This window comes from Stenella coeruleoalba (genome assembly GCF_951394435.1).
Source record: "Stenella coeruleoalba genome assembly, chromosome: 7".
NCBI lineage: Eukaryota > Metazoa > Chordata > Mammalia > Artiodactyla > Delphinidae > Stenella > Stenella coeruleoalba.
Genome location: NC_137153.1, coordinates 62811722 through 62835243, shown reverse-complemented (window position 1 = coordinate 62835243; position 23522 = coordinate 62811722). Strand labels below are relative to the sequence as shown.

General features: G+C 36.5%; 1 protein-coding gene across 10 annotated transcripts in view; it reads right to left on the bottom strand.

The window, feature by feature from the left end:
- PTPRD (protein tyrosine phosphatase receptor type D) overlaps positions 1 to 13038 on the bottom strand; it is a 2135645-nt gene extending 2122607 nt beyond the window's left edge. For 8 of the 10 annotated variants that reach the window (XM_079926379.1, XM_079926370.1, XM_079926373.1 and 5 more), the window contains exon 1: positions 12183 to 12450. The gene's annotated coding sequence lies outside the window, so the exon portion shown is untranslated. Of the gene's footprint in view, positions 1 to 12182; positions 12451 to 12817 lie in introns of those variants that run through there. The other 2 variants (XM_079926376.1, XM_079926375.1) reach the window with 2 other exon arrangements.
- Positions 13039 to 23522: the final 10484 nt, after the last annotated feature.

Sequence of the window (23522 nt, the reverse complement as noted above, 5' to 3'; positions counted from 1 at the left end):
TTTCATCATAAGCTACCTAAATTATTCAGTTGTTAACTTCAATGTGTTTATATGGCTTTATTATAGAGTATATAGTGCAGCAGGGGAGAAGGCAAGAAATAATGATGAAAAGGTTGCAACCTGAGTCAGGAAGGCCCATTTACCGCACACTAAGTTTTCCTTTCAACATTATACTCCAGGCAATAAAGAATCTTTTAATGCTTTAAGCATGATCAGATTTGCATTTTGGAAAAAAAAAATCTTTTGGTGGCAGAGAAAAGAATAGAGGAGATAAGGTAGAAGTGGGAAGACAGGAAGTAGTCATCCAGATAAGATTTGTGCTATGGACTGAATGTTGCCTCCTTCCAAAATTCTTATGTTGAAATCTATTCCGCAGTGTGATGGTATATGGAGGTGGGACTTTTAGGAGGTGTAGGTCATGAAGGTAGAGCCATAATGAATGGAATTAGTGCCCTTACAAAGAGACTGCGGGGAGCTCCCCTGCCCTTTCCACCATGTGAGAATACAGCAGGAAGAAGGCTGCTTACTAACCACGAAATGGGCTCTCACCAGACACCAAAACTGCCAGCACCTTGACCTTGGACATGCCAGCTTCCAGAACCATGAGGAATAAATTTCTGTTGTTTATAAGCTACCTAGTCTATGGTATTTTTGTTATAGCAGCCTGAATGGAATATGACAATTTGGTAAGACCCTGAAGCAAAATTATGGCATGGGGGAAATTTTAGTAAATAATACAGGGTGGGCCTGACAGAGCTTGGTCACTAATAGTTATCATTTTTGTGGTAGGACCCCACTGAGATAAAGGTGGATGCTGGCACAAATTTGATGAGACAACCCAGACCTTTAAAAAACTTTACTCTCTTGAAGTTGCAGATTCTGCTTATTTTAGCTAATTTTCTGCACCTATTACATTTGTTTGCCTGCAGAGATCTAATCCAAGGTATCTTGTATAACCCATACTGTATATGCAAATTATACTGTATATAATGAGTATATTACATTTTAATAATAATTAGGACTACCCGTTTAAAAACACTTCGGATCTGAAGATTATGTCTTCTTTGTTCATAAATCAAAAGAAATAAAAAGATATTATTGCCAATGTGTGAAAGAGTCCAGGGTTTCTTTGTTTTTTATTCTTGACCACTGCTCCTCCTACAAGCTTTTCAGGGACAGAAGGCCAAACCCTTGCTTGTAACAAGCATTTTAACAGTTTAGCAGTCCTACAAAGGTCTCCAGGGCACAAGTTTGCATCACAGAACTGCCCAGTCTGGCACATTTTCTACTCCTCAATTCTCACTTTGAAAGGAAAATCCATTGAATTTTCTTGGCAAGTAATCAGAACACCTTAGGGAGGAAAGACTTTAGGAACACCTTGGGGGGAAAAGATAATCCAATAAACTTGTTCATTAAGTGTTTCCATACCTTCCACACCTGTAAGGAAGAGGTTTGTGCCTCTTGAAATATGAGTTATAAAATAACTTTAAATTTCTATTTTTGGTATTATGTATTTCCCCCAATATAGGGAACATGGGATTTTTTGTATATGCTTTGCCATCTTGTGGTATTAATTAAAACTATAACTTGACAAATGTATAGCTAATATTTTATTCAGTTTGATTTTTAAAACGTCACAAATTTCTGATAATTTTACAGAACATCTGAGATATTTCTCATGTCCTTTCAAAATTAGGGCACCAGATTTCCATCAATAAGCATCAAGCATTTCTCATATATTAGAAACCAAATAAATGTTTACTAAGATTATTTTATTCAACCTTTTTAAATTTGGTTAATGTACAGGTAATAGTTTAACTTTTCAATTCTTATAATCTTAAAATTAAATCATGATTTATGCTGTGACTCATATTCCCTCAATTTAAGTTTCAAGTAAACAGTCATGCAAAAATTCAAGAAAAGTGATCAACACACTGGAAAAAAACGAAAAGCAAAAGTAGTTTACTATTGCCATCTAATGAAATTTACAATGAATTAATCCAATGTGGTGCAATGGTGTAAATAATACCCAGACTACATGGCAGTGAGACATAAATAGTAAGAGTTCACAAAAATAATTGTAATTAAAATGACTCTTACAGGACCAATGTTTGGTTTACCTCTTCTTAATTTCTTTACTGCTGATAAACAGCAACACTTATACTTTGTACCAGTTAGTTATGCCAGTCTCATGTCATTATCATGGGACACATTCATTAAAGTACTGGTAGATGGGGCCCTCTTGACCCTAAATCTCACTCCATGGTACATCCTGAGCTCATCTTCCCTGCCTTTTCATTTCTATTCCTCTATGCCTTCTACATAAGACAAACTGACTCACACATCTTGGTTGATTCTCAAAAATTGTGGCTCTTGGTCACCAGTCACTACGTGTAACAAGGTATGTAAAAAGCTGATACAGCATAAAATCTATGGCCAAGAAGGGGCCTGCCTGTTTGGTGGGAACCACCTTGCTCAACCTACTCCTGAGAAGGGACCTGAGCTTGGAGGGACACCACTGGCAAAAACAGAGCACATCAGGTTCTCTTTCTACCAGATCAACACTCTCCAAGGAAGAAAAGAAATAGACACTGCTATATATAAAATAGATACCTAATAAGGACCTACTGTATAGCACAGGGAACTCTACTCAGTACTCTGTAATGACCTATATTGGAAAAGAATCTAAAAAGGCATGGGTATATGTATATATATATATATAACTGATTCACTTTGCTGTACAGCAGAAACTAACACAACATTGTAAATCAACTATTCTCCAATAAAAAATTAAAAAAAAAGAAAAGAAAAGGAATACACTATAAAGCATTTGCACAGTCCTTACCCACTCAACTTTGGCAAGAGCTATCTGGAGATAGTTGGCCTTGGTGTGATTTGTCCTCATTTCTTTGTTTCCCTGAGCAACACTTTCACAGTGTTCCATTCCTGTATGTTATCATTTACTTACAATAATTTGTGTTGGCTTCATTTTAAAGGAATTGTATCATAAAAGCAAAGCTGGGATACCTCATGTTTTCCACATTTGACATATAAAACCTATGCAATTGTGGAATTCTTATATACTAATGTTGTACACATGGGAGAACATATTATAAATCTATGTCAAAATGTCAATATAGCAAAGTGGTTTAAAATGTGGGATGTGCAAGCAGAGCACAAAGGTGCTTCACTTGATATGCTACAATGGGCAAATTTCCCTTGCTTCTATGAGCTTTAGTTTCCTCATCTGTAAATTAAAGATAATAACTGTACTGATTCCATGGGGCTGAGGTGAGAATAAGTGAGTTAATGCCCATGAAGCCCTTAAAATACTGACTGGCATACATTAAAGAGTCAATAAATGTTAGCTATTATTATCACCTCCTATCTTAAAGTTTTTTCAGAGCTCACGAGAAGATTCCACAAAACCAAAAAATTCCAAAACCCATGATGCCATCACTGATTAGGGAAAAAAATTGCTTCTTTCTTTTAATGTAATAAGAAGTGATGACTAGAACCATAAGAAGTGATGGACTAGTTATGAAATGTAGATTGTTATATCGATGAGAGCGATGACTGAGATGTAATGGAACTGCACAATACAAACAATGCTGTAATCGATTAACAAATCTTAACAATATACACTTCTATATTCTCACGTGACCAACAGAGTCATCCCTGTGTAACTGTGGCATCGGGTTCCTATTAAGATCAAAGGAAATGAGCAAAAAAGGGAAACTTGGCAGTAGAAATAGAAATGGGAAGAGATACTCAATTCCTATTGAATAAGGGAGAAAGGAAGCCTGCTCTAGTAGGAAACATATGATCTCTTCTGACCTAGCTCCATAAACGGATTTGTCTCCAGGTTCAGCCTATAAGATTTCACACCAAAACAAATATTGCCTGAAATTTCTTTCTCTGAAAACAGCATATATATAAACACACACACACACAGAGCATATATATATTGTCTATATTTATATATATATATATATATTACAATTGGAATATTTCTTTAGATGTACTACTTCAAAAAGCCAGTAAGTATCAATGTGTCTTAGGGAATGTGTAATTTATGCTATTAAATCTGGCAACTTTCCACAATGGAGGTGGTCTATGGGAAAATAGAAAGCACCAAAAAAAAAAAAAAAAAAAAGCACAAGAGGAAGGCATGCCATCCTGAGGGGCAGGGAAATGAGACACTGAAGTGCTGAATTCAATCCTGAGAGCACACAATTCTACCACAAGAAAGCCCTGTTGTCTTGAACCACACAGGTATAAATGATGAGGCTAAGACATGTCTTACAGAGCTAACCACATATATTTCCTAGGAGAAAACAAATGGATAGCACAAATGACACAGAATGAACATATCCATTCAGAGGAGAAGCCACCAGACATCCTTACACACTAAAATTACAAGCAATGATCCATTGCAATAAATACCATTAATAAATATTAATTAAGAACTGAGTATATTATAAAATAAAATGGAAAATAACAAATGATGGGAAGATACTTTCCTATCTTTTTAATGCACATAGTCCAGGATTAAAATTTAGAAATGTAAAAGTTTCCTTGTAGGTGAAACAATACACTATCTCAGGACAGTTTTTCAAATATTACTGTTGAGAAGTACAGTATCTTTGATAAGGGCTCTTAAGGAGAATAAAAACAGAAACTCTTTAAAATTAAATTAGAAACTAGAGAAATCAAGAGGTGCATTTATGGTAATTTTTTAACTCCAAAGATATCTAACAATCCAAGTAAGTTTCTAAAAATTTAAATTACACTTTTGTCTTCCTCTTTGGTTATTTGATCCAAAGTACATATTATAAGACCGCTTATGAAAATAAGCCACACAGCAAAATGTACAGGTAGAATTTCCTCTCTTTTTCTCTGTTCTCTTTCCCCGTAAAACCAATACACTTCTCCAATGATGCTTTGGTTACAACTGAAACAACACGATCGTTGACTATAACTTGTATTGTATCCCATGAATTTGGAAATACAAGGGACTGGTACATGGACTATAAACTGCTACAGTGGTCTGGAGATTTATTTGTGTTTTCCATATCTTGTCAATATGAGGAGGGTAGAGTGATATGCTTATCATACCCTACTGCCTGCCTCTCTGGAACTTTGGAGAGTGGGGAACATGACCAATTAGCATTGGAGTAATACAGCTTTGAAGATGTTGAAAGATGTCAACTTTGCAGTGGAATACAGCATAGCCTACAGCTGCTACATAAGCAAAAAGGATTCCACCCAGCTTCTAGAAGAGATGCCTCTGACTCAGGATGACAGCCAATGAGCAGGGGGAGATGATAAAAGAAGCCATGTACCAAGAAATTTTCCTGTGATTTAAGAGAAGAGATTCTTTAGGGAGATTACATTTTCTCCATGGAATAAAAAATAATAAAAAAAAATTCTTGATAATGGGGAAACATTTCATAAGAATATAAGATGGTCGCAATTTGGGCAATTTTAACTTGCTACCTTACGAGTGTTTACTCAGCGTTGCTTGGAACACTGGAGACAATAAATATTTGGGGATCAAGTGTTATATGGGTTATGCCGCCATGTGGTACATATTGCATAATCCTGACTAGTGATTCTGACTTGAAAATATATCCAAAATGGGAAATAGAAGAGAATGTTACTTCTAGGAGTAGTGCATACGGTGCCTGTATTTTCCCGTCCTTGATTTTTGTGGCAAAATCAAAGAGGAATTAATACAGATCAGGAACTGATAAACTAACCTCCTTAACAGTTCCAGATGGATACAAGGTAGCAATGGCAAAACCTGGGACTATGGCACAGTGGAGGTATGAGCCAGATTCCCTGTTAATCTGATGACCATTTACTCCAAGGTGAAAAGTCATATCTCAAAGTTTGAAACCAATTTGTGGGAAGAATAAAAAGTGGAAGAATATGGCTTCTAAGGCAAGATTAACAATTCTCTCCTTTCTTCCATCCTCTCCGCTCTGCATCCTTCATTCTACCTCTAAGTAGAATTTATGATCTTGATCCTAAAGATTCTAGGTCACTGTACTTGGACAACATCTCAGGGATACAGCATGGATGAGTATTTTTTTTTCCCTACCTAAATAAATATCTTGGACAAGTGGCCTAGAACAGTTCATTTACAAATAGGAAACACTCTACTGCTCTTATTTTTTCTTGGTCTGTATTCTAAATTAACCTTTTCTAGAACTGGAAGGAAGCTATGTTCTAGGCCTTTGTCCCAAGACAATCTAATGAAAGAAACAGGAGTATATCCTATGATACAAATCCCATAACACATGTGTTTAGTGGGTAAGTAGTAAAGAGGTCTATGTGCACACATGCTTGCCAGGCTTTGTTCTCTGTTCTTGTAGCTGCTGAAAAGGTCTATTTTTCAACAGTACAAACTATATTTGAGAAATATAACTTTGGGTAGTCTTTGAAAAGTATAATTCACAGGGGTCCCAACACAATAAATGTATTAATAGACTTGTGTAGCTGATTGCTTACATATTTGCATTCTTAAAATGGATTTTTTGTAAAAGTTCACTAATTCTGCATTTAAGTGTAATATTTTTTGTTCTTTGACAAAGTAAATCAGATAGCATCATATATGCAATGAATCTTACAACAAGACATCCCAGTTAAAATTATACACATTTAATTTGAGGTTAAAGATGGCTGCTTTTAAGTCACCAACCATGTTATAATCAAATATGAATCTGTTCCTTTCCTTTTTTAGCACCTAATGTAAGTACATACACTTAACCAGGTAAGTAAGGTCCATAATAGCACATGTAAAAGAACAGTAATTATGTTCTCTGCAATTCTATACATCTCAACCTTAAGAATATTTAATTATTACAATGTGGTATTCAGAAAATATATGAAATTATTACAAGGCGGAAGGCCTTGGTAATATGGTATACTGTTGAAATTTCATTTGATTTAAGGACTAATCAGAGAGCAATTTGATACAGTACACCCTAATATATGTTCTCTGTTGACTACTCAATTATCGTATATACACTTCTAAACTTTTTAAGCACACTATTTTCACTAATTTCCATCTTGAACAGATGCATTTAAACACACACACATACACAAGGGCACACATGCAAATACACACAAAGAAAAGCAAATACACTCTCTATAATTAATCAGTCATAATTTGCATTCAAAAGTAAACAAATTTTAAATATAGCATGATCTCCCGGTCTCCCATGATTTAAAACATAAAACATTTATAAAAATATAGGCCACTTGCTACCATCCAGAGATTTCTGTCAGAAAAGGAAAGGACTGGGCACACTGATTTTCTTAGAGGGGAGGAAGTTTCCAATTGCATCAGTTATATAACATGAATTGTATCTAGATAAATTGTATCTACAATTTTTAACTGTATAAATTATTGGCTTTTTCTATTTTAAAAAGAGCACTTAAAATTAACACCATATGTATTTTTTCTCTGTGTTCATTTTCCATGATGAGAAGTATGATCACTATAAAATATTTTTAAATGAAATGTATCCTACATCATCAATGAGATTTTTTTAACTTATAATTTACTAACGGGTATATAAATGACTGTCCGTGTGTTTTCTTGCCCATGTAGTATCTTAGATACTATTGCTCTGTGATGGAAAGCCTCTCTGTGAACTTCGGAAATTTATGTCACCTTTATAGTTCTTAATCTTTGAAGTCTTTAGTTTTGTCTTTAAAATATAGGGGTTGAAATAAATTCTTCTATGGTTTCTTCTAGCTGTGACATCTATAACAGATATCACAGAAAAAAATATGAGTTGACTTCAATTGTGCATATTTATCTAAACATTACATTGTAAGATAGCTTACATGAAGTAATTAAAAGAAGTAAAAAGGATGTCAAAAGAGACTAAGCAATTCCTCTTATTTTTACCTTCTCATACCCTCTGGTATTGAATAGAGTAATAAATCCAAAAACACTTATTTATACGATATTCTTTCAGTAGCAAGAGGGAAGGGTGATTTAGAGAAAATTTAATCAACCCCCTTCCTTCCATAATCTCCATCCTCCTCCTTTAAAAGCACTCCAAATAAACATTCAATCTACATGGCAACAGTGTCCAAGCACTTCCAACATGGCTTCAGAACAATTTCTTTAGCCATCCTTCAAACAAGATGGCTGCCCCAACGCCTACATAGATTCTCAAGCTGCCATAGTGTAATTCAACAATTTGCTAAACACTAATACTAACTATATTAGTAATTACATTAGCTTGTTTCTCAGATTTTGTTATTGAAATATTTTCAGACTGTAGGTCAATTTCTCTACAGAGAAGAAAACCCAGGTACAGAGAGTCCAGGTTACCTCCCTGGGGTCACACAGCCAATTATAACGGTGAGAGGAAAACTCAAAACTTCTGATTCTACAATCACATAAATGTTCACTTTGTGGGTAATGTTCATTTTTGGTTCTTCATTCATTCAACACACTTTTAAAGGGTTTGAAGAAACATAACCATTATTGCAAGTACAGTTAACATACACATTGTTTAACTGGACCAGTGGAAATCCATTTATTGTTCATGGATGGCAAATTGCTTTTGAAAAGCCTGATTAAAACTGACTGAACTGACAGTAGTCATAAAAAAATTGCATTTAAATATATAAGGAGATAAACGAATTCAAAAGGCACTCAACTGGATACAAAATCCAATTCATCCAATATTCACCGTAACTTTTAAATTAGCATTATCAAATATATATTTTCATATAATTTGCATTGCTGAAGTTTATTAAATTCAGTATAAGTGTAAGTCCAAAAAAGACATAACTGAAATTGAGGTGTTTTCTCCAAACAATGGAGGAATCTTAGTTATTTGTGATATTAAATTTGAGATTCATAGATAAAGACATATTGATAGATATTCAATTAGGCAATTTTGAAAGTCACATATTTTTCAGAAATGTCTAAAAAGAAGATTTTGGATGGGTGAATTTGAAATGTGTAACATGCATTTCAGGCCATCTGCTCTCAAATTACCATATAAAATCCATCCATTCCCCACCTACTCCCATAAGCCAGTCCTAGAAATGCAGAGATATCAGAAGTTACATCAATATTACTTTTCTAACAGCAAAACAATTTACACCAGTGGTAGCCACAACTGTCATGTGCACTAGTAGCCATTCCTAAAATTTCAACATAGTATCCAGCTAATTATTTTATATAAACCAGCAATATTTTAGCTTTTCTCTTATACTTAATCTCACTAAAGAAAAATATCCTTTGCCCTTGCAGGTTGCATCTGCACCCTACTAGTAGTACACAGGAGAGAAAGGATGTCATTTCATAGAGGGAAAAACAAAGTAATTTTTAACCACAGTTTAGCCTTCCGAAATCACATCTACTTTACAATGTCTTACTTTCTAAATTAAAAGTTTTAAGAAAATAATAATCACATTTAAGGGTTCCCTAAAATGCAAGACCATGTGGTCTACAAAAAACCACCTTTAAGTAATGATAGTGACAGGACTACACCTGTAAATTCTACGTTAATATTAAGAGAAAGAAAAGTATGTTTGCCCTCACCAACTGCAATTGTAAGCAAATGCAGGTATACAGCACTCTATTAGTAAGAACTCCTTTAGTAAGCACATGTTTCGAGGAATTAATCATTCATTCCCTGTAGACTGCTTATGTATTTCATAGGGCCATTATCTGATCTGAATAACAAGAACAATTGCATAATAAAACACATTACTGCTGACATTGGCAACTTTCTTTTTTCAACTTTAAAGTTGCAACCTCTGTATTCCACAAAAAGCTGGTGGCAAAAAAACCTGACAACTGAATCGCCCCATCCAGCTTTGACTTTTTTCTCTCTTATTACATAGAGACAGTGATCAAATATAATATGTGCAAGCTTTACTAGAAATGGTTTTAATTCAGGATATCTTCCCCAGCACTATGACATAATTAGAGTCAGAATGTGTGTCAGATTAGTTTTCATGTTAAGTGTAAATCTTTCAGAAATTCAAACAGGATGAAGAATTCTGTCATGTCTTTTCTTCTGTGGAATATGTGTCTAACAGTAATATAGGTAATAACATGTTTGAACCACTCTTAAGTTTGACTACCTCAGTACAAACTCACCTTTTATTTTTCAATAATTTTTTCAAACATCAAGTATGCTTTCAGATATTTGAGGTCACAAATGAGTAGAGGTCATTTGCTATAATCCAAATCTGATCAACCAAAGGCTTCATTTTAAATTATTTAAATTCACTTTAAACCAATGATAGAAATGGCAGCTGAGAGCAGTAATACGTCTAAGAAAACACATTTGTATAGAAAATAGAGTAATATACAAGAAACAATGATATATCTATCCAAAATGATTTCCATGTATGGTAACTTCATGTCAACAAATTCATCAACTGTCCTAATGTTATTTCATTACCTCCAAAACTTATGTCCCAAGATATTCAGAGCTTCTGATATTGAATAACCATAACAACTCTAAGAAGAGCTTTCACTCTTTTATACCACTGTACGTTAGTTCACTCTTAAATTTTTAAAAATCAATGCCAAATGAATTTAGCTGCTTTTATATATTTACTTGAGTAAATATAAAGGTAATTGTTTTTCACTTTACCATCATCAGCAACTAAATATAAGAAAACTCTCAGGTATTATTTGATAGTAAGGTGTTTTGTTAAAAATAATCTGTGAGATAAGTGATTTTAATTTTCAGTCTGGTTTCTAACTCTTCAAAGGATTTGATTAGAAAAGTGTATATTATACTAACACAGAAAGTTGAAAGTTAAAGATATAACAGAAAAACTTTTCCTAATCACTATTCTACACTTGTCAGTATGAGTGCTATTATGTCAAAGAAGTTTTAATTTGTTAAAAATCACCTCTGTTTTAACTAAACTGCAATTCCTACTGTATCTACTGTATATGTAACAATGCAGGAAGAATTAGATTCAGAATCCATTTGGCAGTGATAAAGGAAAAAAAATGCTGAAATGTTATTGATTCTCTCTCTCTTGTGCAAAACAGACTGACTCAACTATATTTTTCCTGACATAACACAAAGGTTTTATTTAGATATTACAAAATACTGGCAAATGTTAGACTGTATATCTCTCTTTTTTAAATTTTAAGATATTAACCCTTTCACAGAGAGATGAAGAGTGTCCTACTTGTTTTTACAGAAATGCTGCAGCTACTGACATGGTAATGTTAGCCCCAAGAGGGATACCACCTGCAAAAGTTTTTGATGCAGAGATATTCAGTCCTAGGAGACACCTTAAACCTGTCACTGGCTGCTGAGCCCCTGTCACAAGTTATAACCTGCTGTGTCAAAGTCACAGCCTCAGCTCCTGCCCTCTCCAAAACATTTTTCACATTCCCTCTCCAAATTAATTTCATCCAGTTTTTTTTTTTTACAAACTAGGCTAAAATTCCCAGATTTTCTTCCACATCTCCTCTACCTACAAGCATAATGAAACCTCAGCAGGGTTTTATTCCAGTCTTTCAAACCACCTATATTAACTTTCCCTTGACCCAATTTTTTCTTTTTTTTTAACAAGCTCTCTTCAGAACCAAAGATAAAACAAGCAACCAAGTATGTCAGAGAAGGATGAGAGTTGCTGTGGATTAAGGCTGAGGTTGAAGCTAGCAGTAGAAGGGAACCAGTAGGGTTAGAATGTTCAAGCTTTTTTTAAGGAAACCATCCTTAAATCTTAGAACCAACCAACGTTTCACAAACCAGGCTTCCCATAGCCCTTGAACAATCAGCGTTTAAAAAATCGGATTCCCAGCAAGACTGCCCATACTGAAGTCTGCTGAATGCAACGGTCTTCCAAAAAAGAAAGAAGAGAGAGAGAGAGAGAGAGAGAGAGAGAGAGAGAGAAGAACGGAAGGAAGAATGGAAGGAAGAAAGAAAGAAAGAAAGAAAGAAAGAAAGAAAGAAAGAAAGAAAGAAAGAAAGAAAGAAAGAAAGAAAAGGAAAAGAAAGCAAGCTTAGCAAACCACTTCTCAATTAAGAACTAGTGAAGTTATATAAATCAACCTCTTCCCCGGTAAAACGAAAAAACTGCCCGCCCATACCATCGGGGGAAAAGCATTCATTCAGCATATGCCTCAATTTACGACAAGAAATACAGAAGCACAGTTTACTTACTAAAGCAGCCGCTCCAGTCCTCCTTGGAAAGCCTGAGGAGTCTTCTCGTTTCTCCCCTACCAGTCAAATAAAGAACTGTCTTTCTATTCCACACAGGCCCAGAATAAACTGCAAGAAAGGACAGCACAAGAACAGCCGCCCGTCGGGCTTTGGCTTTGGTCGGATGCTTCGGGTTCTGGTTGTTTCAAAAGTGGGGTCTTCTTTTCGGGAGGGAGGGGGGCGAAGACAGGAGAAAATGAGGGCGCTCCGCAAGCTCGCCGGGGTCCTACAAATTATTCTGAAGGCAAAGTACCTGCACTCTCCCCGCGGAGGCTGCCTGTCAGCGCCGCGCTGAGGGGAGGACGCCGAGGGGGAGGAGCAGCCGGAGGGCTCGGGCTGGGAGGGAGCGCGGGGCGGGGGAGGCCGGCGAGCGGCTGGCGGAGAAGCCGGGGGGCCAGCCGCTTTCAGGGCGAGGCGCTGCCCCACGCGCTCGGGCCGCCGGGTGTGGGCGCGGCGGGGCACGGAGCCGAGGCGGCGGGCATCTCCCGGCAGCTCCCGCACTGGCCGGCTCGCTCGCGCTCCCTCTTGCTCCCGCTCGCACACACAGGCACACACCCCACGTCTCCGACAGCAGCCGCCCCGCCGCAAGCACTCACCTGCATTTCCTTAACAAGCCACTTGATGGCTGCCAGCGGCGCGGGCCCGGCTCCCGCTGGCGGGCAGGCGGGAGCCCAGGGCGTGGAGGACGCGGCGCGGGATGTTCTGAGCGCCCGCCCGGGAGGCGGCGGCGGCGAAGGCGGCGGCGGCGCCAACGGCGGCGGCGGCTGTGCGGGCGCGGGCTGGGGCGGGAGGAGGGAAGCCGCGCCGCGCCCCCGAGCTGCCCGGGCGCTGACCTGACTGACCCCGCGCCCCCGGGACCTTGGCGGGATTCCAGGGCTCGGGGCTCCAGTGGTGTCGGCGCAGGGAGAGGAGGACATGTCGGGCCCGGGCTATTCCCGACTACTAAAGCCACACAGGACTTGTCCAGGTGTGAATCCCGCTTGCGCTTCTTCAGGTGTTCGCGTGCTTTCGTTTATTTTACAGGTGTTTTCGCTTTTTGTTTTGGAGGGAAGCTGGCGGTTAGGGTTAGCGGGGGAGGGTTTAAAAATGCAAGGGCTAAAGATTTAACTTGCAATACGATCGATGCTTGGGAAGAGCCCCTTTAGTGAGAGGTAAGGAAGGGGAGCGGAGGCTCCGTGGCGCCCGGGGTGTTCTGTATCTCAGATACAGGATGTATCAATAGTCGTCGTTTGGGGTGCTTGGCACCCTGGCTGCCGGGATACAGGGAGACACTGGGCTCTGCCGAGGTGGTACTTGAGAAGGGAAAAACCTGTAAAAGAGTTGCTGGGAAACAGCCTCGCTATTGAGGAGAGGACGCGGACAGGCATTGGGGGAGCAATTTCTTCCCCACCTGCTCAGTCCCCCACCATAGAGCGGCCAACGCCACTAAGGTGGTGTGCCACAGACTCCGGATACCAGGGAACAGGAACTTAGGTCCCCTGAGCAAAGCTAGAAAAGGGGACTGGAGCTGGGGAAGAGGGTGGGCAGGATGAAAGAAATCTAGCAGAAAGCGTATCACTCCACCGTCATTTATGTCTGGTCAGAGCATACAGCTATGGCAACAAATGCTCTCTCTTTCTTGCTAAAGAGAGAGCAATGTCACTACGTCGGTGCTTTAAAAAAAAAAAAAAAAAGGCCAAAATAATTATCCTGTTTGTAATAACGCAACAGAGAGACTTCCAGGTACCCTTTAGTCAAACGTGCTGTAAGCACTATGGACACAAACAGAAAGCAGTGAGCCATCTACTTATTTGTCCATGACCTAATAGCAGAAATGTCACTTTCTCCCAAAGAGAAACAAAGCTTAATCAATATAGGTGACATTTTCCCCAGGGTGATTTTTCTATTCATGCCTGCTTCATTGCTTGCCATGCCCCTTTGCTCTTCAGGAGTGACCCTTCTTCTGAACCCATCCCCTACCAAGCTCCCTGCTCTGCCACCTTAAACCCACTGAGCTCACCCATTCAAGAAGGTTCACTTGCACACAGTTAGTATCACTTAAAGCTGTTCTTGTAAATAGGATATAAACCAAAAAGACTTCTCCTGCACGTGCAAGTGTGTGTGTATGTGTACTGCATGTCTATCTTTGTATTATGCAAAGCACCTGCCCCCCTTACGGTGTTGTCTGTGCAAGATGATGACTAACTCATTCTCTCTTCCTCTCTCCTTCTTTCCCTCCCTCCTTCTCCCTCTGCACAAATACACACCACTCACCCCTGTCTCAGTTCCTTCCTGTCAGTGTTCAGTAATGGTTTTACATGAACTTTCTGTTAGACAGCCTCTTGACTACGAAGAGCGAGTTGGAGCGGATTGGTAGGAGAAATGCTGGGGCTGAACACTGCTGCTATGTTTCCTGTCATCACTCACTCATTACATACACTACTGTACCTCATGCCAAGTGGCAGCAGAAATGATTTCCGCTCTTGCTATTTGTAATCATGTATTTGCCCTCCCCCGGAAACACTTATAATTAATAATAAAAGAAATAATGCATCTTGAAACGGTGGGAAGAGCAGATGGATGCTGATGTGGTGGCGTTAGTCACCTTTTCTGTTGCTGCTGCAAAGACGGTGTGACCACCTCTCCCTTTCTGCTGCTTCTGGCGGGTTAGGCAAAGCATCTGGCCCTTTCACTGTGTTCTCTTCTCCATCTTTCCCTTGACAATAGTTTGTGTATTTTAAATAAAGATTTCATTCTGCCAACCCGCAGGAAGCTTTTAACAAGATGCAGCTGAGTGTATCGATGTCATATCTTTTTACTGCTCTATGGGGGTGTTCAGGCACTTGAAACTCATCTCAACTTCAGCTCAAAGCTGGCATCTCACACTCACAGTGCTCCCTGGGGCTGATTTACTCTTACTTCTACACAACTATCTTTTGGTGTCCTCTAGAAGAACACAGGATTCTGAAAACAATCAAAACTGAGACTTATAATCAATCCCCTTCCTGCTGTACCTCGCCCCCCCCCCCCAGCTTAATGACACCACACAGGTTAATTGTGATTAGCTTATTGTAGAGATTTTATTGGTGATTCATTAGAGTTGGACTGGGGTGTCTTTTCTGAGGATAATGGCTCCAAGCCTGAAGAATTAAGACAATTTCATTATCTAACTACCTATCTTCACCTCCTATAATATTATGGTTTATTTTTCTTTTTTAAATGAAAAGGCAGCTTTAAATGTCCTCTTTGGGTTATTGTTGTATATTTACTTTTAAAAGGCAGCAACCTCTTTAGATTGGTCATTGAACCATGTGTTTAAAACAATCATAACAAACATGAAGTAGAAATTTAAAAAAAAAAAGTGGGATAGGGTAAAACAGGGTGGTCCTGAATATCAGTCATCTAAGATTAGTCTCTTTTGAAATTCTGTTTATTTTACCACATGATTTAATTTACCAAAACTTTAGTTAGCCATGTTACATTTAAGCTTATAATTGATTTTAAAAGCCTGCTTATGCAGAAGAAATCTCCAAATTTATATTTGGATTTTTGAGGGAATTAAGTACTTTCTTATCTTAGTTTTTGAATTAAGCTTAACAGTGCAACAAAAGCAACTCTGTGGCAATAATTTCCTGTTCTAATATGTCCTTTAAATGTATTAATAGCATTGTGATAAAACTTCCTAATTATTCAGCAGTCTGTATCGTGGAATTGAAAATAAAGGAGAAGGTATAGGTAACAGGGTAGTAAGGGAGCTAGGAAGAGCAAGTAACCTGCTACAAGGGAGACAGTGATCAGTAATTGAAAGAGGATAATTCTGTGACCACCTGATGGGTGGGTTTGATTTGTCAGTAGTAGTCTCTCACACTTTACCATCTTTTTTCTTTCTTCTTCAGTCTGCATAAATGGTGTACACTTAATTTCTTCTCCCTTTTCTCAACTTTTGCTTCTCAAGTTATGCTGACTGGCAGAAACAGTCGTATATTGATAATACAGTGTGAAATCATGCACTTAATGAGTCAGACTGCTTGTACGTATCTCACCTGAGACAAGGATAATCCTCTACTCTTCTACTTTTATTTTGGTCGGTGAGGGTAGAGTTCTAATCGAGTAAATCGGCCTAATTTACCTAATTTGTTACACATGCTTTGCTGCCAAGAACTCTGCTTAGGAAACCTTAAAACACAATGAGAGGGATTCCCTGGTGGCGCAGTGGTTGAGAATCTGCCTGCCAGTGTAGGGGACACGGGTTCGAGCCCTGATCTGGGAGGATCCCACATGCCGCGGAGAAACTGGCCCCGTGAGCCACAACTACTAAGCCTGCGCATTTGGAGCCTGTGCTCCGCAACGGGAGGGGCCGCGGCAGTGAGAGGCCCGCTCACTGCGATGAAGAGTGGCCATGCTCGCCACAACTGGAGAAAGCCCTCGCACAGAAACAAGACCCAACACAGCCAAAAATAAATAAATAAATTTTTAAAAAGCTTAAAAAAACAACACACACACACACACAATGAGAAAAAAAAATGCCTTGGCTGTACCCAATTTAAGGAGCCTTAATGAGTGGAATCATTTGTGATAATTGTCGGCTCATGGTTTAAATGTTATTCCACTGAACTTATCATGTGACTAATGCTAAGTTAAACAAAATCTAAATGCTTGGGAAATATGGGTTTTGATATAATGTATATACTTATTTTTACATTTGTGCTAATCATCTCTATTCTTCACCTATCCCCTAACCTTAGATCCCTCATTTGCCCTTCTTTGTGCCCTAGAGGTTAACCTCTAATAGCTGCATGTACCTGGTTTCCCTTGTCTCCTGGCTTTTGTTGGGGTATTGTCAATGAGAGGTACTGGAAGAGGGCAGTAGCAAAGAAAGGGGGGGCTGTTCTTGCCCCTTTTGCTCTAGAACTTGGACTGTGGTTCTTAATGGCAGTGGCTGCATTGCTGTACAAAGACAGCCCTTTCTTGTCACCACCCTTCCACAGTTCCAGCTCAAGTGTGCCTGTAATAACATCATCTTCTCCCTTACCCCTTTAGCTTTCCACTATGGTTAAAACCTAGGATACTCAGTATCTCTCCTCAGTTTCTCCAACCCAGCCACTCCTCTGGAAAGTATCTGTTACCTAAATTCTCTCTCAAAAATCACTCCTGATTGTGCCTTTTGTTTCCATCAGGTACTCTGACTGATACATTTTTGTAACTTAAATTTAAAGTGTTCAAAGATAACAAGAAATATTTTATTCAATTATTTCAAAGTTTAATATATAGTCTAGTGTGTATAGAAGTGCCCGAACCTTACCTTTACTGAAACTGAAGATAACTTTTACTACAAGAAAATATTTGATGGTACAGCTGATCTATATAGCTAAGTAATACAATATATTAATATTTTTCATAGAGGTGTCAGTCTCTGTGTATTAAATGAGCCAGATTTGTCCAACATGTAAAACTATCTTTTTCTTAAACATATATCTCAATGTTTTATGGTATATGATTGCAAAATAATAATAGCAATATATGTTTTGAAGGCTAGTATTTATTATTTGATGAAGCACACTATAGTTCAAAAGGCATTGCAATTTTCATCAATTTTAAAGAACTAAATGAGTAAGGAAGCCTATATGAATCTACTCTTCCAATTATTAAAAGAAAAGCCAATAATGAGGATGTAAAGGTGACCTTGGTTACCAGTGATAACCCAAAATAAATGCCCCATGTGTATACCTTGGAAAGAGAACAACTGGATATGAATACAAAGAATGTAATCCACCAAATTCTTTTAAGCAAGCATTAAAAAAAAATCAAATTAACAAGGATCAGAGTGAGTTCTTTAATAAAAATAAGCTATAATTTGAGAGAGAATATATAATAGTTCCTATGGATTTTTGGTCTAATTTTGACCTTAAAATTAATTAAAAACAGGTATTGAATGCAAGATTTTACCTATACATCCCTACTTAATAAAGTCATTGTAAATTTTACTTCTTCTGTATCCTGAGTAATTTTGTATTTTCTTTTATAAATTAGGCTTAAGAATGATCACAACCATATATTTATGTGCACACCACGTGTGTGCACATACTACTTTTCTAAATTTTTTAAAGGTCATTAGCAGTACACTGTCTAAACTTTAGACCTAAGAAACATGGAACACAGAAAACTGAGGTGGATTAGCTGACCCCAGAACAAAAAGTTATATTAGCATTTATTTTTATCACAGGCTTTATGTATATTTTCAAAAATTAAAATTGTGGATCTTTAAAATAGAAGCAAAAGAAAGAAATGTGACGACTGCATCATATAGGACTCTGCTTTTTAACAGTCTACATTTTATAGGTGACATGCAAATTAGAAACTTCTCTCTTCTTTACGGAAGGATATTTAAAGTAAATCAAAACAGCAATCCTATAGAGGCTTTAAAATTAATTTTTCCATGTAATTATCACTATTGCAACACAAGATGACTTGGCACAGCACCCTCACCTTCTTCCCCATTTTACACTACTAAACCCAGTGTAGGTGAAATGTTCATTTTTACATGACCAATGAGTGAAGTTCTGCTATTTCCAGGCAACTTTCCTCATCATAATTTAAGGAATACTTTTTTTTTTTAAGGAATACTTTTAATGTAAGAACATTTCATATATACACATATGTGTGTATGTGTGTGTGTATTATTTAAATTTAGTGTTTTTGTTATTTAAATTACAATGTGTGTTTTCATGAGCCCTGTCTCATTATCTTTTATGAGAAAAGTATTAAACTAAATCTTTAAACAAAATTTAAATGAGTCATTGAACAATCACTGCTATACTTAAAAGGGGAAAGAATCAGGAAAGACTTCTAACAGGGAGTCTTCAAGAAAGGGTGAAGAGATGATGTGGCTAGTGAGACATCATCTTTATGAGTTGTTTCACTACTAGTAGTAATCAAAATTCTCATCAGAGTTTCATCTAAGCTATAAAAATGTGAACAAAATAGGAATATAGGTCATGAATATGAATGTGATGGGGAAAGGATTTATTAATGCTAGTGTGTTCCCCACCAAAATCTCCTCCTGCCTCTTCCTCTTTTTCTCAGACACACACATGCATACACACCCCTACAGACACACTCAGAGAATATGAGTTCATATTTTCCTTGCTCAGCTCCAGTTCCTATCCTCCCTTCTATGGCTTTTTTGCCCCCCTTGTTCTCAGGCTTCTGTCATGCAGAAACTAGAGAAGTGGAAGCAATCTGGGAATGAAAAGACTCAGATCAGGGATTTAGGGAAATAGAGATAAGATTTAACACAGTTATAAAGTAAGAATCTCCCAAGCAACTATGAGATGTGGGAAAGTTGGAAAGAAGAGAAAAACACTATGTTTTGTAGAAGTGTCACTGGGGGATATGAATCAGGGCCTCCCAATAATGCTTTTGAAGGGCCCAGTATTAAAGACTGGAATACATTTTTATTACTTTTTTGTTTTTAGTCTTTGTATTTCCTCAGACAGTCAAAAGCTCTTATAGCATACCATAAGGAGAATGGAATTTTTTGTGGTTTTACACACACACACACACACACACACACACACACACACACACACATGCATATACATACACAGACAAATGTTTTCACCCAGACAAATATAGGTTACATAATTTATAAATTGATTTTAAAGTCTTAAGTTATTTTTATAGGGTACCAGCTTGATTTTAATATAAATAGGGTAAATATATTTTCTATATTAAAATTATTTTTCCTAAATCCCATAACATAAATATATTATTTACATTGAAGTTTTAATTAAATAAATTTTCAAATCTTTAGTGACAACTATAATATCTGTTCTCAAAAGAAAATGCTTATACATCATAAATATAAAATATCTAATAAATAATAAAATGCTTTATTTTAACATTGATTTATTTGGTAAAAACGCCTATAAACACTTTTCCTCACTTTGATTCTCTAGGAGAAATGTAAAAAGTATTACTGAAAGTCACATTATTTTTGAGGAATCCAATCAGTGCTTCTCAGATAATTTTATATCCAAAGCTCTCCCCTCAGTCTCTACTTAATAAGTCCTATGCAAGCCCCTGACACACAAAAATCTAGAATATACTCATTTAGACAAAAAAGATACTAACCACATTATCCATCCTTTGTCGTATTCCCATTGTGCCAATAAGAGGTGGCAGTTAGGACCAAAAGTAATACAAGACCATCATACAGTTTATTTAAATACATCTTATATGTCTTTCGGTGTAGTAAAACGGAGGGTACCAAATTTTAATGGACTTAGTGAGGACTTATTGTATGCAAAGTAGATGAGAACACATTTGTGAGAACTTATTGTATGCAAAGTTGATGGTGTATGTGTGTAAGGGGTAGGGGGAGGAAGGGGGGGGTGGAGTGCAGCTAAATGACTAATGCCCATATGCCCATAAACAAACATAATTCAGAAGTCTGGGAGCACATGATTAGATTTAAAAGATTTAACACGGAAAATTTAATCAAATTCATCAGGCAACCTTGCAACTAACATTGTAATACAGAATATTCAAAGAAATCTACATGTCAGCAAGATGTCTTAAGTACTCAGCCTGTCAAAACTCCAAACTGAAATTACTGATGAAATGCTAAATTAAAAAATATTTTTCAAAATCTCTGGAAACTTAGCAAGGGTGCTCTCAACTATTAAAATTAAAAGAAATTCCATAAACTATGTTTGTCCATAAACTATGTTTGTCCATAAACTATGTTTGTTTATAGAATTATAGACAAATAAGATATGTATGGCTAATTTCAAATTTGATCCTTCAGAATATAAGCACAGTGTCAAGGAAAATAAGCAGGAATATTCTGGAAAAACTCACTAAAATCCTTACATTTCTAGGGATAAGGATGGGCCACGAGGCAATAAAGGAAACTGAAAAATGGTAGGAAACAGAAAGTATGAATAAGCAGCATTGCTGGATGTTAAAACAAGGGGAGTAGGTTCCTCCTATTTGCAGTAGGTGGCAGCAAGGGCTAATGAGTAGTAAAAGCAAAGAAATATTTTGGCCCAGTTATCAACATGCTCTTTTAAAGATGAGTAAAGAAGATTTTGTAAAATAATGGGAGGAATGTGGAGGAAGTTATCACTTGAAACAATGTTTGAAAATAAACAAAAAATAGAAATTTCAGAAACACCTGCAATAAGCTTTGTAAAATTAAGAATATAAGGTGCTTTTGAAGCCACAATAAAAACAGAAAAGTGAAAGCAGATAATAGACTATAGTGTAAATTTTAGAAGTTAGCTTTCTGAGGAGGGAGACATAGAAAGAAACAGGTAAAAATTAAATTGTAAAAAGCTACAAATTAGTCAATAACATCAGAATTAGAAAGCAAAATGCAACAGAAATGGCAGAATTCATAATGCCAAAAATTACAGTTGAACATCAAGGTTTCTATTTAATAGTAAATATATTTTTTCTCAAAATTATTTAAAAACAGCATCATTTTCCCTTTATAATGTTAATTAATGCAAAAGATATGTAGGTGTGTGTATATATGTGTATATACTTATATATACATATACATGTATCTGTATATCTGGATATATATATATATGTGTGTATCTATTCATCTATCCTAATATTGTATTATATATGCAAGAACAAGTAATATGCACTGTAATAACTAGAACTATTTTAATTTTTTGTACATCTGTATTTGCTAAAATAAAATGATTCATTTTCATTACCAGAAGTATGTTTTAAATATATATAATTTTAAAATGGCTTTGAAATATACTCTGACAGTAAGTAAATCCTTTTCTTTTAAGTGTTCCCATTGCTTCCAGTAGAAATATACAGAATTTACAAAAGCCGCTAAATCAAAGTAATTACTATATGCAAATTTTTACAATACTCTTAAGTAGAGTTTCATAATAACTTTTCTATTTTTCATCTTACCTTATTTTCTGCTGTATATATTAAATAGTAAAAGATGGTAAAACTAATGTTTCACCTTGTTTGAAAAGCTTTTGCAAAATTAAATTTTGAAGAAAGTCTTTTCTATATTTTCTAAATATCTCCAGAACTTCTTGCTGTAATTAAATTTGTAAAGATTCACTTTGCACATTATGTCTCTCTTGACAAAAATTTTTTCCATTCATAAAGGGAACAAATTGATAACTGAATAGTGCCAGAAATAAAAAAGTTCAAGAAAGTTCAAATATGTGGTCTTTGAATGTTTTGTACAGGCATATTGTTTTTCTAAGTTCAGTTAAATGGTTCAGAATTGTGCTCCAGTAATAACCTTTAAAAAATTAGAAGGTACATTTGCACCAAATTGAATGGCCAGCTAAAATTTTAGGTTTTAACAATTCTAATTGGAAAGGTTTTAAAGTAGAAAAGGAATAGCTCATAATGTGAGTACATAAATGGTAAAACATTTAAAAATATATTTCTTTTTCTTTTAACATTTTAATAGTACTCTTAAATCTCATATAGAGATGCATATCTGCACACTATTGATTGTGCATTATAGAGATTTCATAATGAAATACCATGATATAACTTATGTGAATCACTCTACATTTTCTCAACTAAAGCCTAGGATTTTAAAGCACAGAATGAGAATCATACAGCCCAAAATGCTGAGTGCATAATGATTAAATGATTGCCTTAAATTAACTTGATGACTAAGTGATTTCAAATTTAATTCTGATAAACTAAAATCACTAGTGTTCTAACTACAAAAATATGCTCCTATCAGATATTTCATAAAGAAAGCCAGGGTAAAGGACAATAATTTCATTTATTTTAATTTTTATTTTTATAAGTCATATTTGGAATCAGAGTTGTAAAGATGCCATAGTTAACTTGAAAATCATGATTTTCTGAAACAGAGAGAATGGGAGGAGAGGGAAAGAAGAGAGAGACTTGTTTATCCTTGAGGTTAACCCCCATTGTACTGCTCCATACCATTTTACACTCAAAATAAAAATCTCTTAAGGAGAGATAATGCCACGATAGAGAATGTTTGTGGGTTATTTTTTCCCCTTTTGGACTTTTCAGTGAAATTTTTAAGTCCCTTTTCTAGGATGATTCTTCTCCATGGTAGAGGATTCCCAAGATAAGGAACTGACATTTTCTATTACAAGTGCCAATTTTGTAAGTGGTTTTAGTGGTTTGAACATTTGTCCAAGAGTAACAAGAGGAAAACCACCAATGTGTATCATATACACCACCAAAGAGCCATCAGACCCAAGTGGCTTTCAGTCACCATTAATTTCAGCTGTCTGAAAATACAGTTTCACAAATTTTGCCTGTTATTAACAAGACTTTCTT